We start from the raw sequence: 17,388 nt of genomic DNA, 5'->3' as shown, positions 1-17,388 counted from the left end.
TTAATGAAGAGCAGATGAACCATAGAACAAGGAACTGTAATTACTATTAACCATCATACCCTACCAAGATTTCCAAAACTTAACAAAGTTTTCTTTTAAACTCAAGGCAACCCATTTCATTTTAAAAACTAGTTCAGAGTATAAAATCAGCGGAAATTCACAAGCACTAAAACAAGTTCTCAAAAACCGGGAAATGTGCCCAAAACCAAATTTAAATACATTAAGTAATAACTTAAAAATAAACAGTCTTCATTATTAAATTTTCCCGACTAGCTATGCCTTCAACCGAACGAGTAGTCTCGAGCACGTCCAAGCGGTAAGCATCCTCCTCTTAACCTGAAACTCACACTAACATACACACAAAGTCAGCTTGAGCTGAGTGAGTTCAAGTTTTAAATATTGACATCTATACAAATCATTCCAAGTGTTTAAAATATTGACATCTATATAAATCATTCCAAGTGTTTAAAATATTGACATCTATATAAATTATTCCAAATGTTTAAAATATAATACGGGATATGAACAGTTAGGCCATAATGAACCATAAGTAGTCATACTTATATATCTATATAATTATATCCCTATGCTTATCATCCAAGTAATAACATCAGGGTCGAGAACACGGACAACCCAAACACGTAACATCCGAGTAATAACATTAGGGTCGAGCACACGTACAACCCAAACACGTAACATCCGAGTAATAACATCAGGGTCGAGCACACGTACAACCCAAACACGTAACATCCGAGTAATAACATCAGGGTCGAGCACACGTACAACCCAAACACGTAACATCCGAGTAATAACATCAGGGTCGAGCACACGTACAACCCAAACACGTAACATCCGAGTAATAACATCAGGGTCGAGCACACGTACAACCCAAACACGTAACATTCCATCCAACGTATGCAAACACAAAGTAGGCATACGCAAACATCCTTAGTCGATAACTACTATTTAACATCGCCAATAATTGGCCATAAAATAACGCATGTATAAACATACGTATATATATATATACACATCATTCCAAAATATACCATACTAAAAGTAAGCCTATGGTCATAAAGTAACACATGCGTATACATACATAAATATCATCTCAAGACATGCAATGATACGAGTAAGCCTATATCCTTGAGCCTAGGCCATAAGTAATATATATAACCTTAAGGAATATATGACCATAAACGAGTCTCAAATATCCTAAGGCATAGAATATAATTCACACATAGTTTCATAAGTCCACAAATACAAATAAGGCTATGTAATACCATCCAAAGAGTTTAAACGAGTAAAATCGGGTAAGATTGTAATACGGTGTGTATGCTAGCCCAAAACTTGAAAAGAGTAAAAGGGGGCATCATGAACTCACCTGACACGAGGCACACAATCACAACGGGCTAGAGGACCCTTAAGTACTCCCACAACTCAAAAGCCTGTCGGATTATGAACAATAATTACTAACGGTACCAAATCGACTCGTTTATCCTACGAGGCGTTCTAATATGGTTTGATGGACCTAAAGCCCCAACCATACTAATACTTTTTACATAAGCCCCCGAGGCCATGTATTTGCCAAAACCACCCTTAGTTAATTCCGGGGATAAAGGATTTCCAAACTACACCCGAAAGTTGTTAATTTTATCGAATACGCGCGTTAACGGGTTGTTTGTGCACTTAGCAACCAAATCAGCCCCGTGTGGACCAAATTTAGTAAAATCACAGCCAACAAGTCCACACGACGCTACACGAGTTGGATGGGTCGGAAATTCACAAGCATGATGCACAAACTACCAATAAACGCGAATTCGCGTTATACCGACCCGTTTGAGTAACCGACAACCAATTCAGGCCCATTAACATAAAAATTTAGTTTTCACAGCCCGTATAACATATCAAGGCTACACAATCTGAATTGGTTGTTAATTCCCTCAAACAACGCGCTAAACGCAACAATCAACAAACTAGACAAATGAAATCCTAGTTTTTCAATCTATTGACAATTGATCAATCAAACGAGCTTCGTAGCCCACGATACTAAGGTAAAACACATATGACATACCTAGGAAGATGACGGAGCAAAACCTCACTTCAAACAGCCCCGACAAGAATACAATTGAACATTCACCGGTTAAGCCTAAAACGAACGTATCGATCAATAACGAGTATAACATGCAGATTTTAGCATGCAAAGATGTATTTTATTACATAGGAAAACCATAGAAATAAATTATGAAATTTTTAAAAACGTTTAATAAATGTCTTAGGCTTCTAAAGATATTTTTGTTTTATTTTTCTAGTGCGCATAAAAATCATAAACATCCCTCCAACACAGAAAGGTATGTGCAGCTATTTCAGTGCGCAACAAAATGGTTTTATTTTTATAAAAATCATTACCCAAAACAATTAAACGATTCCAATTGGGTTTGGTTCCTAACTCAAAATATTAACTTCCAAAAATGGAACCAACCAATTTGGACTTGTCGAAAAAGAGTTATGATGTCGGGAAGACATACCAGAATCCGTCATCCCGCATCAGCTTTGACACTCGATCTTATAAAATCATAAAAAGCATTCAAATCTCGTCCAAAAGTTACATATTATACCTTTCTGGAAACTAGACTCAAATTAGAACATCATAGAAACAAGAATAGATCAAAAACAATATATTTTCATCTAGTTACAGACCGAACAATAAACGAGTACGAATCTGTCAGAAACTGTTATGAACAAAACTCAAACTCTAACATGTTTATGACATCTCTAGGGTTCTAAATTATCAATTAACATCATATTCATCAAAATTATAGAAGTTTGTACATTTAGGGTTTATCAAGAACTCATCAAAACATAAAATTGATACATAAAACTTACCAATTAACGTTAGGAATCCTGAGAATCAATCAAAGGCACCACCAATTGCAAGACCCAAGGTTGAATTGAAGATAACTAGGGTGTGTTGGTGGTTTGAAATTGTGAGTGAGGGAGAATGGCTGCAATCATCGATGGTTTTGGGGGGAATTAGTGTTGGGGATTTTTATTTTAATATTCTTTTAATTCTTAATTACAATAATAGTCCTTGTTGAAACAAGCTTGGCTTTAAACGAACTTTTTAACAATGAACCGGGTTATAACGAACCATTGTGACTAAAATACTAACCCAAGTTAGTAAAAATAAAGCCCCGTCGGTATCTTTGCTAAAACAATTTTATAAAGGCCGAAAACGTACAAAGCACGCGCAATCGATCGCAATTTCATGAAACGAGCTATAAACTAAACACATAATCATTTAGAATGAAATTTCACACTGATAATATTATAAATATATGCTTGAGGTATTATTTCATATTTCATCAACGTTCGGGTCAGACTCGTGTGATTCAATAATTCTCCAATTACCACAACGTGAATGTTTGTGCAATAACCGACACACTTAATTTACCCCAATTAAGTAAAACGCATGAATGAGTGTTTGAGATAACGGAGATTGTATTAACGGTGTTAACCATAAATTGCCGGGTATCGCAAGCCGCACCTGCCCCCACAGGTGTCAGCACAGAAAACAAACTCCAGATTCGTTCGTTTTACGCGTTACCAGTCGAATAACTCAAAACCCTATCAAACGAACTCCGCTTTGGGCAAATAATATATCCACGCGTTTTTCTCGACAAGAAGCATCAAAGACACCAGTTCCTGTCACTAGAAACTGCCGCCATCGTCGCCGGAAAACTAAACAGTCGCCGGATTTTAATCCTAAACAAAGAATTGATCAATAAACGAGCATAACAGGCGGATAAATGGACTTATAAAACATATTAAAAAGGCTCCTAAATTAGAAAGGTGAAACCCAGCCTATAAAAAAAAACTTTTATAAACGATCAAGCCGGTTACAAAATTTCCGGGGCGTTACAAAATAACCGGAAAAAAAAATTTTTAATTTGTATTATACCTATACAGATATGTATACTTTCATTTAATCTCTAGTTTACGTAATGTACACATATGTACATTATCATTTACCATAAATTATACATGTGTGTATAAAAAAACATATATGTACATATATGTATAATTTAGCTAAACCGAGAATTTTATTTTTTTCGTTTATTTTATTTTATTTTTTTTTGGAAACCGGGATGATAAATAAGAGTTTTGGTTTTTTTTTACTTTTTTTAATTTTGTGTTTTTTGTTTTTTATGATTTTTTTTAATTTTTGGGTTTTTTGTGGTCCAAAATGGTTCTCATAGTTCTCAATTCCCAAAAAGTTCTCAAATGATCCTGATCCTATATATATATATAGGATTGGGTTCATTTCGAAAGTATTTTTATTGCGAGAAGTGCGAGATATGAATCCAACCAATCACATTTTTTCTTTCATTTTATCATTTATTTAATGAAAAAGGGTGTTATAGTCAAAGATGTATTTTTTCATATTTGATAGGTCATAATATATGAAGAAGTTACAATTAATTTGTTTTTATATTTTTTAATATATAGTAAAATCAACCTATATTGAATTCTTTTTTTAAATCAAATTCATTTTTTTTATTTATCCATTTTAAATTTTTATTCTTGTAATTTGAATTTTATACCTATATCCAAATAATGGTTGTTAAAATTCAATAGCACCGTATACAATATATAAATGAATGTACACATGAATAAAATCGCACATACACAATACGAAATACCACCTACATAGTATATATAAGAACCTACACATTACACAAATGAATCTACACACGATAAAATTGCACATACATCATTTGAAATACTACCTACACATACATATACGAACTTACATAGTACATATATGAACCTACACACTATAAATGAAACTACACGCAATCAAAATTATACATACACAATTCGAAGTACCAAATGCACACTACATATGCGAACCTACACACGATAAAAATTAGATATATACAATTCAAAATACCACGTAAACAGTACAAATATGAACCTACACAGTAAAAAATAAACATTTTTATTACATTAAACTACATATAATAAATAATGGATAATGATATTAACATACACTTGTAAAATTTTTATCTACACATTCATGATACCACCCACACAGTACATATATAAACCCTACACGGTACAAAATAATTTTTTTTTATTTTCACATTAAACTACATATAATAAATAACAAATCATGTTAATAGCCTACAATTGTAAAATTTTCACATACGTTTTAATGATTCCACCTACACTATTTTATGTATGTAATACATAAATCTGTGTATTCAATATATAATATTTAACGTATTTAAAAAAAATATGATTGAAGATATTATAGTATTTGATTAAAATTATATTTTTTAGCATTAGGTTGGTTTATGACATCAATTAAAAATTAACAACTAAAAAAATTTATAGGTAATTTTCAATTAGTTAGTAATAATAACAAATAAATGTTATTAATGACTTAAGTTTCATTTGAAAAGTCAACAAGACAAATACCAAATTATCCTTCTCCATTGAAATCTTGTTACATTAATATCTTCATAATTACAAGTTTGCCATAACATTTCTAATCCGTTGATTACACATGTCAATGGTCCAGATTGATTTCTCGCACTTCTCGCTGTAACTTGACTTCTCGCATGAGCCATCCCCTATATATATATGGTAAGGATCCTAAGAAAACTCTTGGCATATTGAGAACTTTGAGAACCATTTTGGACCACTAAAAAAATCTCTATAAAAATATGTAAAAAATTATAAAACAAAAAAAAATTAAAAGTTTAAAAAAGTAAAAAACCAAAAATTCTTATATTTCATTATGGTTTCATTAAAAATTTTTTTTTTCTAATTCGTGTTATACCTATACACATATGTATACTTTCATTTAATCTCTAGTTTACGTAATGTACACATATGTACATTATCATTTACCTTAAATTATACATATGTGTATAAAAACAACGAAAAAAAAGTTTTTTTTTTAATTCGTGTTATACGTATACACATATCTATACTTTCATTTAATCTCTAGTTTACGTAATATACACATATGTACATTATCATTTACCTTAAATTATACATATGTGTATAAAAAAATAAAAAAAAATTAATTCTTATTATACCTATACACATATGTATACTTTCATTTAATCTCTAGTTTACGTAATGTACACATATGTACATAATCATTTACCTTAAATTATACATATGTGTGTCAAAAAAACATATGTGTACATATATGTACATATCATACATATATGTATAATTTAGCTAAACCAAGAATTTTATTTTTTTGTTTTTTTTAGAAACCGGGATGATAAATAAGAGTTTTGGTTTTTTTACTTTTTTTATTTTTGTGTCTTTTTATGATTTTTTTATTTTTGGGTTTTTTGTGGTCTAAAATGGTTTTCATAGTTCTCAATTTCCAAAAAGTTCTCGCATGATCCTATATATATATATATATATATATATATATATATATATATATATATATTAGTTCTCAATTCCTAAAATGGTTCTCACCGTCCGCCACTATCATCGATCACCACCCACCACCATCGTCCGCCACCATCCACCGACCTCCACCACCACCGTCTACCACCGTCCTCCATCAGGTGGTGGAGGACGATGGTTGGTGGTGATGGATGGTGGTGGCAGACGATGGTGGTGGGTGGTGATCGATGGTTGTGGCGGACGGTGGGTGGGTGGTGGGGGTAGATGGTGGTGGTGGCGAACGGTGGGTGGTGGTAGTGGTGGTGGATGGTGGCGGTAGTGGTGGTGGTAGAGGCGAACGATGGGTGGTGGTGGTGGTAGAATCTCGTCTCTCAATACGAGATTTAAAAATCTCTTTTTCCAAGAATTTGAAAATATGGACGGAAAAGGTAGAAAACATGAAAAACAGTCTCTCAAGACAGTATTTTGAGATAAAAAGTTTATAGGAAAAATTTGAACTTTTGCTTCAACATTTCAAAATTATTTGGACTTTGACGTCAATATTTTCCTAAATCTGGTTTGTTCCCTAACTTTCTTTAAAGATTTGGCCTGCTCCCTCATCTTTATTATCTTTTTCCAATGCGTCTGGAGAGTCCAAATTCTAAAAAATTCTGAGGAAAAAAGGCTATTTTGGGCTTTCTCTCTCTAGAAAGTGCTATTTTAGGAATTTTTCCTATAATAAATTGGCAAGCCCCCTTTCCCGTTAAACCTGCTTTTCCGACCGGCGCATCTTTCCGGCGAACCAGCAACCTTCTGGCGGCTATATTAACCACAATAAACGCACAATTCACTCAATCACTTCGTGTAACGGCCTATAACCTCAATAATAAACTCGTATTCATCAATTATAACGTGTAATTTTACCGTTCAATTAGCTGGAAATTTCTCCATAACCACCGGCCAGTCTTTAAAATCACATTAACACAATTATCGATAAACACTCCAATTAATAGTATAAATAGATCCTAAACATCTTTCTAAACTCGCTCACAGCATCAAAATTAAACAAAAACATTCTTTAATATCGTAATCGGCCTTCATAGTTCTTTTTTTTCGGCCACCTGCCGTTCACTGTCAAAACTTTACAACTCCAGGTAATTTTTATATGTTTCTGATTTGTTTTTTACCAACAAACAAAACCCCTAAAGTTAATTGATCAAACTTGGAACAAATTGACAGAATTAAGAACCTAGGGTTTTGAGGAAAAAGATGAACTTGAAGTTTATATACTTATATTACTGTTTCTATCTTTAAATCAATTGTTAAGCTAGTCCAGTTGGTTTGTATTCTTGGATGTAAACCAGAGGACTCGGGTTCAAACTCGGGTCAGCCCCTTGTCAATGTTTTATTTTTTAAACCTTTTCTTTCATATTATAAATCAAAAGCAATTTGTAAAAAATATTATAAGTTAAATAATTTTTTTTTAATTAAATAAAATTTAATATAAACTAAATTTTATCATTTTTTATCATCTAAAAGCCAAACAATTTCATATTCGTTAAAGTTATCGCATCGACCGTTAATATATTATTTATGCTTTTCGTAACTATTTATAAAACGCTTGTTTACGAGATAAAATTTTTATCGTTAAACCCCTGTGCTTCATAAAGACTAAAATTCTTGTTTAAATGATAAACCAAATAGTATTAAAATAGACCGTTAAATTAGTTAGCTTTTATTTTGTTAACTTTAATGCGTTATTATAATTATAATTATTCGAGATAAATTTTCCATTTAAAATTCGTACGTTGTAATATTGTAACTCGCATATTAGTGTTAAAGTTTAATATTAAAACAATATAAACCGTTAAAAATCCGTTAAAACTTAAAATAATATTAAATAATATATATATATTAAAACAACGTTTAAACTCTAAAAATCAAACTACTAAATCCCGATAGCTAGTTTTGATTCCTTTATATATTTCCTTTATAGTTCGTGACGTTTGATCGTTCGGCATTCCTTATACTCGCTTTCGGTTTTTCGTCCAAGTATCCTCAAACTCAAAGGTGAGTTTTTCATAACCCCTTTTTCATCCTTTAACGTTTTTGGGTGTAGCACGTTACAAACTTTCATTTGTTATTTCATGTTTAATGTTTTAAACTAAAATTCATATGCGTGTCTTGTATGTACTGTTTCATATCATATTGCTTATAAATTATGTGATTATGTGCTAGTTGTTTATTGTTTTTGTTGGTGGAAGAGACTCATACGCATACTCAAACGCAAAGTGGGAGGGTCCGACGGGATGTTCATGCGCCGTCCATTTTTTTTAACTTTTGTTAATAAAGGACGGTATCATTATCATTATCATTATCTATACTCCAAGTAGCTCGGCCAACGGGGGTTCCTTAGTAGATTTGACTTAAGTCAAGCGAACGGGAATATCATGTATTTACTTTTTCTTTTACTTTATGATTGAGACATTACATCTTGACTTGTGAATTTTACACTTTTCATATTATATATATATATGCAAAACTTTATGAATTCTCACCAACATTATTGTTGACAAATTATATTATTTTAAACGTGCTGCATGTTGAAGTTTAATTTAAGGATTGAAGACTAGATTAGTTGGACCATTAAGTTATTAGAAACATATCATAATGAAATTCAAAGTTATTGTATTGTTATTTGATTAATGTCAAATTGTGTATTTGTGATGTAATGAAATAAAATAAATATAATTATTGTCGCTTTAATAGCGTTACGAGCTTATGAGTGATCTGTACGTTACACCCGGTCGTATTCCGCTTAAAGCCGGGGTGTTACACTTGATTTATTGGTGATTGCAAGAGAAAATCGGTTATAACTTAACAGTGTTCAGTAGAACAGCCGTCAAATTTAGGCCCGTGCCATTGTTGTTTTTGTTCACTATTTCCGATTTGTTCTTGTTTATTATTGTTATAACTGAAGACGGGATGGTTGTGATCGGAATGTTCAACGGTTTGGATTGTTGTTGATAGATTTGTCATGGGAATTTGGATATGGTACTGGCGATTGATAAACCTGGAGAAAATTGAACTAGTGGGTGCGCTAGTGACGACATTAGTGAAAAAAGGGTTGGTAGCACTGGGGCCGGGTTTAATTATCTTACTAAAAGGCCCATTTATTGTTTCTTGTTGATTAAGTTCTTAACCCTAGTCCATCTTTATTTATACCCTTGTTATGTAATTGTAATCTTTGCGCATCAATAATGAAATAACCTAGTTGCAGCCCATGGATATAGGTCCCTCGCTGGGACCGAACCACGTAAAATTCTTGTGTCGTTTTATCATTTGTTTTCTGTTTACTGCGAGTATAAAGTTGTGTGCTTGTTCGTGTGTTGTTCCATTACGCCACTTTGTTCCTAACAAATCATACTATGTGAATTGGGATACCTATTAGTTAGTAACAAAATATTCATTGGGATTTTTAAGTTCTTTCTCTTTCCAGTCTTACTATTAGGGTGTGCAAAGTTCAAAACCCGACTCAAACAGAGAGAACCCCGACCCGACCTGATAACCGAGATGTGTGGATTATGAAGACCGAAAACTAGATCACTTGGAGACAATCGGGTTCGGTCCTAGCAATGGTCGGTTCATCGGTTTTCCTCAATTGAATAGAGACCGGAAATTCCGCTCCTGTAGGTCTGAATCGAAGAAAATTATATGGTCTGAACCGCAACAAATGATGTGCATGCGTTTCAAATGCATCTTCTGAAAGATTAACAGAGTAATCCACAATCAAACGGGTAAATTTTCATGTTTTGTTTGTAATTGTCTTCATGATCGATTCGCAGTTTCATTGTGATTTTGAAGTGTATGTTCAATTAGGTACACGAATCTTCAGATTATATTGAATAGCATGATATAATTGTTCAATTTTGGTGCTTAATTCATCAATATAGGCTTAATTTACTGTTTGGTTCAGTATGCCCTCCAAGTATTCGATGAAATGCCTCCATGAACAAGTAGCAGTTTGATAGAATGGAGATGGTGAACCAAAAACCACAAGAATCGAAGCGATTGCAGATTAACAGTGGCAGTTTAATAGAAGATTGAATTGTATTATGTTCAATCAGAAGCAGGCAAGTAGCTACACACATGCATATTATTTTAGTTTTTGCATACTCTTTTTTTCATCTATCGGTTATTCGGGTTTGTAAGGGTCTTCAGGGTCACATACCCAAACCCGACCCGAACCCAACTGGAACAAAAATTAAGGACCGAAACCATATGTATAAAATTAGGGTTGGTCCGGTGTCGGGTTTTTTCGGTCCGACCCTAATTCTACACACCCCTACTTACTATTATACAATTTTACTTTTAACCATAGTTAAAATACATGTCCTAAAAGAAAATTTCATTTTATACGAAATAAAACCAGTACAGTAAAGCATTACTACACAAGGGTCAAGTGAAAATAAATTTAAAATTTTCGGGGGATATGTTCGAGTTAAATCATGCTAGTTTTTCTTCGGTGTTTTTTTTTCTTTTTTTGTGTGTGGGACTGTGTGTCATATATTCGCTGCAAACCCGAAGAACCTCTTCTTTTGAAAAATAAAAATAAAAGAAAATCAACTTTTCTAGATGTCATATTTCAAGATATTTTACAAATTTTGCACATCAAAGAGGGGAAACTTAGAAATTGGCCCATGCAGGATTTTTCATAAAAAACTAAAGTTTCAATATCAAAAGATAAATTAAATTCTAGGTGGTTGGATATAATCAAGTTAATGAACAGATTACACAGCAAAAGAAAGTGCCAATATCCCTTGCTAAAGTGAGCCTTTCTGTTGTCACAGACTGGTTTTTGTTTTTCGGTTCAACCCGGTTCACAGAGCCTGTGGGCCTCGGTAGGTGTGTTCATAATTCTGTTATAACGCAATTAATCTGAAACCAAAACCGAAAAACCAAACAGAATTTTTATTCGGTTCGGTTTGTAACCGAAACTGTATGAAACAAACCAGATAAACCAGTAACCGAATTGATGAACACCCCTACACGTAGGTGCACACAAAGCAGGCTTCTCTGAGCTGAGCCTGAGTGCCAGCGCCATTGACTACTGTGTTCCAAATGGGGAATAATAACCTGCAAAACATACCTAATGTCCAGAGAATAATTCTAACCAGGAATACGAGCATGAGACCACATGGGCCCGACATGTTTCTTAACTAGAGGTGGCAATTTTAGCCAATTTACTTACGAATGGGTCGATTCTGATTATGTTTCTCTCTTAATGAGTGAAATCAAAAGGTTTAACTTAAGAGTGGCAAATGGGTTGGGTTGGGTCAAAATGGGTCATGGGTCGGAACGGGTTAGGGTTGAAATGGGTTAGGGTCGGAATGGGTCAACTAAAAAAAGGGTTGTTTTGGTTTGGGTCGGAACGGGTTAGGGTCAAAAGGTTCGGGTCCGGGTCGGAATGGGTCAAGGTCGGAACGGGTCAAAACGGGTTTCGGATCGGGTTTTTCTTTTCTTTTTTTTTTTTTTTTTTTAAGAACGAAGGCAAAGGCGGAAACGTTTTGGTGTTTTTACATTTTTTGTTTTTTATTTATATTTTGAGTTATGATTTTTTTATTAATTTTTTTGATTTGTTTTGGAGGGGTTTTTATTAACCAATAAAAACCCCTCCAAAACAAATCAAAAAAATTAATAAAAAAATCATAACTCAAAATATAAATAAAAAACGAAAAATGTAAAAACACCAAAACGTTTCCTCCATTGCCCTCGTTCTTTAAAAAAAAACCCGAGAAATGAACTGAAAACGAATGTCGGCGAAAACGAAACATAAACCAAAACTGAACCGAATTGATCGAAACCGAAAAAATCGATCAAAACGAAACTAAAAAACTGAAACTGAACAGAAATGAAACTAAAAAACAGACCACAATGAAACAAAAGGCCGAAAACGAATTCGACCAAAAGCAAACAAAAGAAACCGAAAACCCAACCCGTCCAGTGCTCCGAAACCGACCAAAAAGAAACAAAGGAAACCGAAACCCAACCCGTCCAGTGCGAAAACTCATGTCGGCTCGAAACCTAAACCGAACTCGTTCCAATCCAAAACCCGTTTCAACCCGAGCTTGCCCCTTTTCCTTAAGACACTAACCCACATCGACCCATTTCTTTAAATTTGTCGACCCATTTTGACCCGAAAATAAGATGGTGGAATTTCAAGTGACCCATTTTGACCCATCTTATTAAAATCTATGACCCAAACCAACCCATATGATTTTTAAAACAACCCAAATTGACCCATTTGAAATGGTTTGGGTCAAGATTGCCACCTCTAGACTTTAACTTAATGCCCGGTATACAGTTTATAAAGAGAACTTTCAAATGATTAGAAACCTGCAAAAAATAGTTAAAGCTTAAAAGCTATACATATAAACTAAATAAGTTTGGCAAAATGGGCAGGTCAGTTATCTCCTTAACAGGTCAAACGGGTTGTTTTAAAAAATAAAAAAGTATCAATTTGGTTCAAGTCACGACCAAAATTGACTCACCTTGAAATGAGGCAGTTTAGACATAAGTACGAAAGCGGGTACAACGGCTATATATTCCTTTAAGGCGGTTACTAACGGGCCTAGTGGCGGTAGAGGTAACAGCGATAGTTGCAGGGTGACGGGTGAAATCATAAGGTTTTACCTGCTAATAAAGGTCAAGTGGGTTCAACGTGTCGATATAAATATATAAACAAAAATTGCCAACAAATATTTCAGGTCAACCCCACCCGTTTGATCCCGTATCAATAAATTACTCATTTTCGCCTTTGGCCCGTTACCCAACACGTCCAGTTTTCCACCTCTGGTCTTAAAAAACATACCCAACTCCGCGATAAAGCTGCATAAATTATTTATTATTTCATTACTCATCAAATTTTCACAAAGAAACCAAAAGGAATAATACAAGTACAAATCATACGAATACCCGATTAAACCGAATCAACCCTTCTAAATCGCATGACGATCCGGACCACTGAATCTCGAATTTTCACTTTTACTACACGTATAACCTTCGTTATCATAAATAACCGTGTAGTTCGAGCTACTTACATCTCTAAAATAACAATATTCATCATCGCCATAATTATACATCTGTTGTGTACTCCCCAATCCACTAACCACCAAATTCCCCTTCACAAACATCACACCCTGACCATTTTGTACATTCTCAAGAACACTCGTCAATCGTTTACCACCCGAATCATCAACTCGTTTCTCATTAAACCCCAACGTAATATTTGCTACCTCAGCATAACTGCCATTTCCTTTATCCTTCGTATCCGAATATATATCAAACAAAAACGATTTTAACGATTGTTTTGACACAACAGAAGGGTTCTTGCCATACACAGAGTCGTTAAACTCGATTATCTGATTAACAATTTGTAGATCAGCATCTTTTTGCATCACCATAATGTTAGTGTAGTTAAACTCTTGTGTTGACTCGGTTACTATCTTCCCGTGTGATGATTCGACCCACCCGGATGACTTTATCGACCGTGTGACCTTCGTGACAAACTTCCCGTTTAAACCCGTGTAATTCGAGACCAACGAAACATGAAGAGGCGAAACGCTTTGTGTCATAAACTTCCCAGTTGTTTTCTCCCTGGTTTCATCTACCCACACGTGTAAATTCGCGTCAACGTACCAAACGTTCAACGCGTTCGTGACACTAAACCCGAACTCATGCGACTTTCTGTTTAAAACCATCCCCAAAAACGGCGTCACCTCGATATCATACGTCGGTAGATCAAACGACCCGATGCCAGTAATCGGCCTCCACAATAATGGGTTAACCCCACCCGTGTAAACCACGGTAAACGGCCAGACCGCACCGATCACCCGACCGTCTAAACTAACCACAACCTCCCTAAATGGCCCGTTACCCGGGAAACCCGTCAAATTATTATCGGATATGTACTCGTTCGGCACGTTTGTCGGCCAAAACTCATCGTTTTCGTGAAACGAAACGTATACTTCGAGAACGGCCCGATACGCATTTTGCGGGACCGTAAATGGTTTCACCTTAGCATCGGTCGAGTTCTGGATTTCGAACCATAACCCGTCGTTTAACGGTGAGGTTCTCGAAACGGGTATGATTAAATCCGCCCACTGACCGTTAAACAAATCAAATTCCATTTTGCTTAATCTATTATTGTTATCAAAAGGGTAAAAGTGGAAAGTAATATTGACATGGTAGACGCCCGTGTAGGTGTCATCAACAATGTTTCCTAAATAAACTGATAGGGTGTGGTTTGCCATGAGCAGGGAATAATACCTGGTGATGTCTTTCTTGACATTCCACTGGATCCCGGTGGCGCGTGGCTCGGCGGTGCAGCTGCGGAGGAGCTCGACGCCGCCGAGCCAGACGCCGAAGATGCGGTCGAACTGTCGGCCTTTGCAAGTGGCGGACCATTCAAGGACGATTTTAGAGAAATTGGTGGCTGGGCAGTGAGACGGGGGCGAGTATTGGGTGGTGACTGGGGGGCTGCCGTAGGTGTAGGCGAAGTGGTGTTGGAGGATGAGGGTTGAGCAGGGGTTTGTGTTTGGGAGTTGGATTGGTTTGGTTACTTCGAAGTAAGTGTAAGTGGTGGTGGTGGTGGTGGTGGTGGAATTGGTGGTTAGGTGTGGGCGGAGTTTGGTGGCGGAGATGAGAGAGAAAGAGAGGAAGAGGAGGAGGAGAGAGAGGATGGTGGAAGCCATGGAGTGAAGTCAATTTACAGTCTAGCCATCACAACGTATATACCAAAATCGAGTCTTCAAACTTACTGGTTTCTATTGCCTTTACTGCTCTAGTAAACAAAAGACAAAATCATAATCTTTTTTTTCCATAGAAACATAATTCAAGCGGGTTATCAGTATTCCTTTTTCGAATTGCAAAACTTAATCCTTTAAAATTCGCATCCGCTGATTTTAGAGACATAACATTACTATACATGATCCGTTAAACTCGGATAAGTAGCTCCACAGCTTCAGACGCGAGAAAACCAAAAGTGTTGAAAGCAAAAGAAATAAATAAATATTGGTTTCATAAAATATATTTGTAATTTAAGCAAACGGGTATGGAAACCGTACTGGTGTCATTGTTTTATATTATGTAACATTTAAACTCGTGGTAACAAATATCAAATGAAAAGTAAAAGCCCAGAATATATAATGTGTTCGTTTAACAGGTTATTTAAATATGTGTAAAAGAAATAAAGAAAGAGGGAGGAAGGGAGAGAAAGTAGTGGCGAAGCTTGGACTAAGACATCGGAGAGGGATCAAAACGTATACAAAAATTCACAAACAATGGGGGGCGGACTCAAATTTTCGGCCGAAAACGCCTAAATTTACACTACGCAAAAAAAATTTCGGACAAAGACGGGTAAATTTACACTACTAAAAAAAAAACAGGGGGGGCCGGGACCTCCCCCGGCCCTAAGTAAACTTCGTCATTGAGAGAGAGACATAGACGTCCGTGCAATTATATCGTCAACTTTTCAAATTAAATTGGCATAATAATAATAATAATATATTGAAACACTTAAGATTATTTAACATTTTGTTTTTGTATATATTTTAATAAAATATGACTAAAAAAATAAGAGATCACAAAAATAAAGGATATAACATCTAGGAATGAGCTTGGGATGGTACCGGTACCGACCGATACAGATCCCGAAAATCCCAATCCCGAAATTCAAAAATAGTTGGTACTGGTACCGGTATCGTACAAATACCGAAAACTCAAAACTTGTTACCAACGGTACGATATCGATACCAATCGATACCCGTACAGAAAACGCTCATCCCTAGTAACAATAATAATATTTATAAACAATAACATAAATATAAGGGATCACATAAAATTGGGGACATGACATAATAATATTTATAAAAAAAATATTAAAATAGGGGATCACAAAAAATATGGTACATGACATAATATATTTTATAAAAGATGACAAAAAAAATAAGAACTCACGCATGCCATAATAATTTTTAAGAAAATGACATATTTAATATTCTTAAATATTTTTTATATATTTGTAATAGGTCCTTCAATATTATATTTTTTTTTTTTAGGTTCTTTATTTGTTGTTTTATTTTATGTTTTTTTATAAAGTTTATTTTATTTGATAATGTTTTAAATTACATACATTAGTTTAAGTTTAATTTAGTATTTGAATTAAATGTAAAATAGTGATATAACAAAACTCGTCGAAGCCCCTTTTAACATAAAACCACAACAGGCTCAGATAGCTTTAACAGAGATTTTAACGAGTATACAGTCAGCATCCAGTCATACTGTATAACATAATATTACATGTTGAATTTTGGATAGAACTCAACAACAAGACACAGTTAATGATTATTATAAAAATATAATTATTTAAATGAAATCTCAAATAACTAATAAGTAACTTCTTGTCTTTTGCCCCCTTTTTAATTTACTTTAATTTATTTTATTTCAGTTTTGATTACTTTATCCATATATCAGAAATTATCATGACTTACAGTGGAAGACAAATATTTTAGGGAGAATTCAAATATACTACTCTACTAGTTACTCACAAACGGACCCATATCAATTATTTGTTTAGCTAAATTCTTTTTCAAAAGCCTTTTCTGGTTATAAATTATTTTGTTTTGTTATATTTATCTTTACTTTCAGTTCTTGCTATTTTAAACACATTGAATATAAGTTAACCTAGGTAAAATAATAGTAAAATGAATTCTAATAGTTCAACTATGATCAATTGACGATAATAATTAACATTGACAATGTGACGAATAAGACCAATAACACTTTCAAGTTTCAATATCGTTGCAAACCGCTGGGCCAAACCCGAATTCCTTGACTTAAGCCCCCAGTTTCGTCAATCAAGTTTTTTTCTCCAATTTGCCAATCTTTCGTTATTTGTTTATTATCAAG

The 17,388-nt window shown here is 34.4% G+C and overlaps 1 pseudogene; it reads right to left on the bottom strand.

Annotated features, from left to right (window-relative positions):
• Positions 1-13,329: 13,329 nt before the first annotated feature.
• Positions 13,330-15,173, bottom strand: LOC143597099 (peptide-N4-(N-acetyl-beta-glucosaminyl)asparagine amidase A pseudogene; annotated as a pseudogene).
• Positions 15,174-17,388: the final 2,215 nt, after the last annotated feature.

Source organism: Bidens hawaiensis, unplaced genomic scaffold (assembly GCF_021521415.1).
Source record: "Bidens hawaiensis isolate Kalapana, Puna unplaced genomic scaffold, B.hawaiensis_p1.1 tig00047571_1, whole genome shotgun sequence".
Lineage (NCBI taxonomy): Eukaryota > Viridiplantae > Streptophyta > Magnoliopsida > Asterales > Asteraceae > Bidens > Bidens hawaiensis.
The sequence above is the reverse complement of the archived record's forward strand: the minus strand, read 5'-3'. Positions and strand labels throughout refer to the sequence as shown.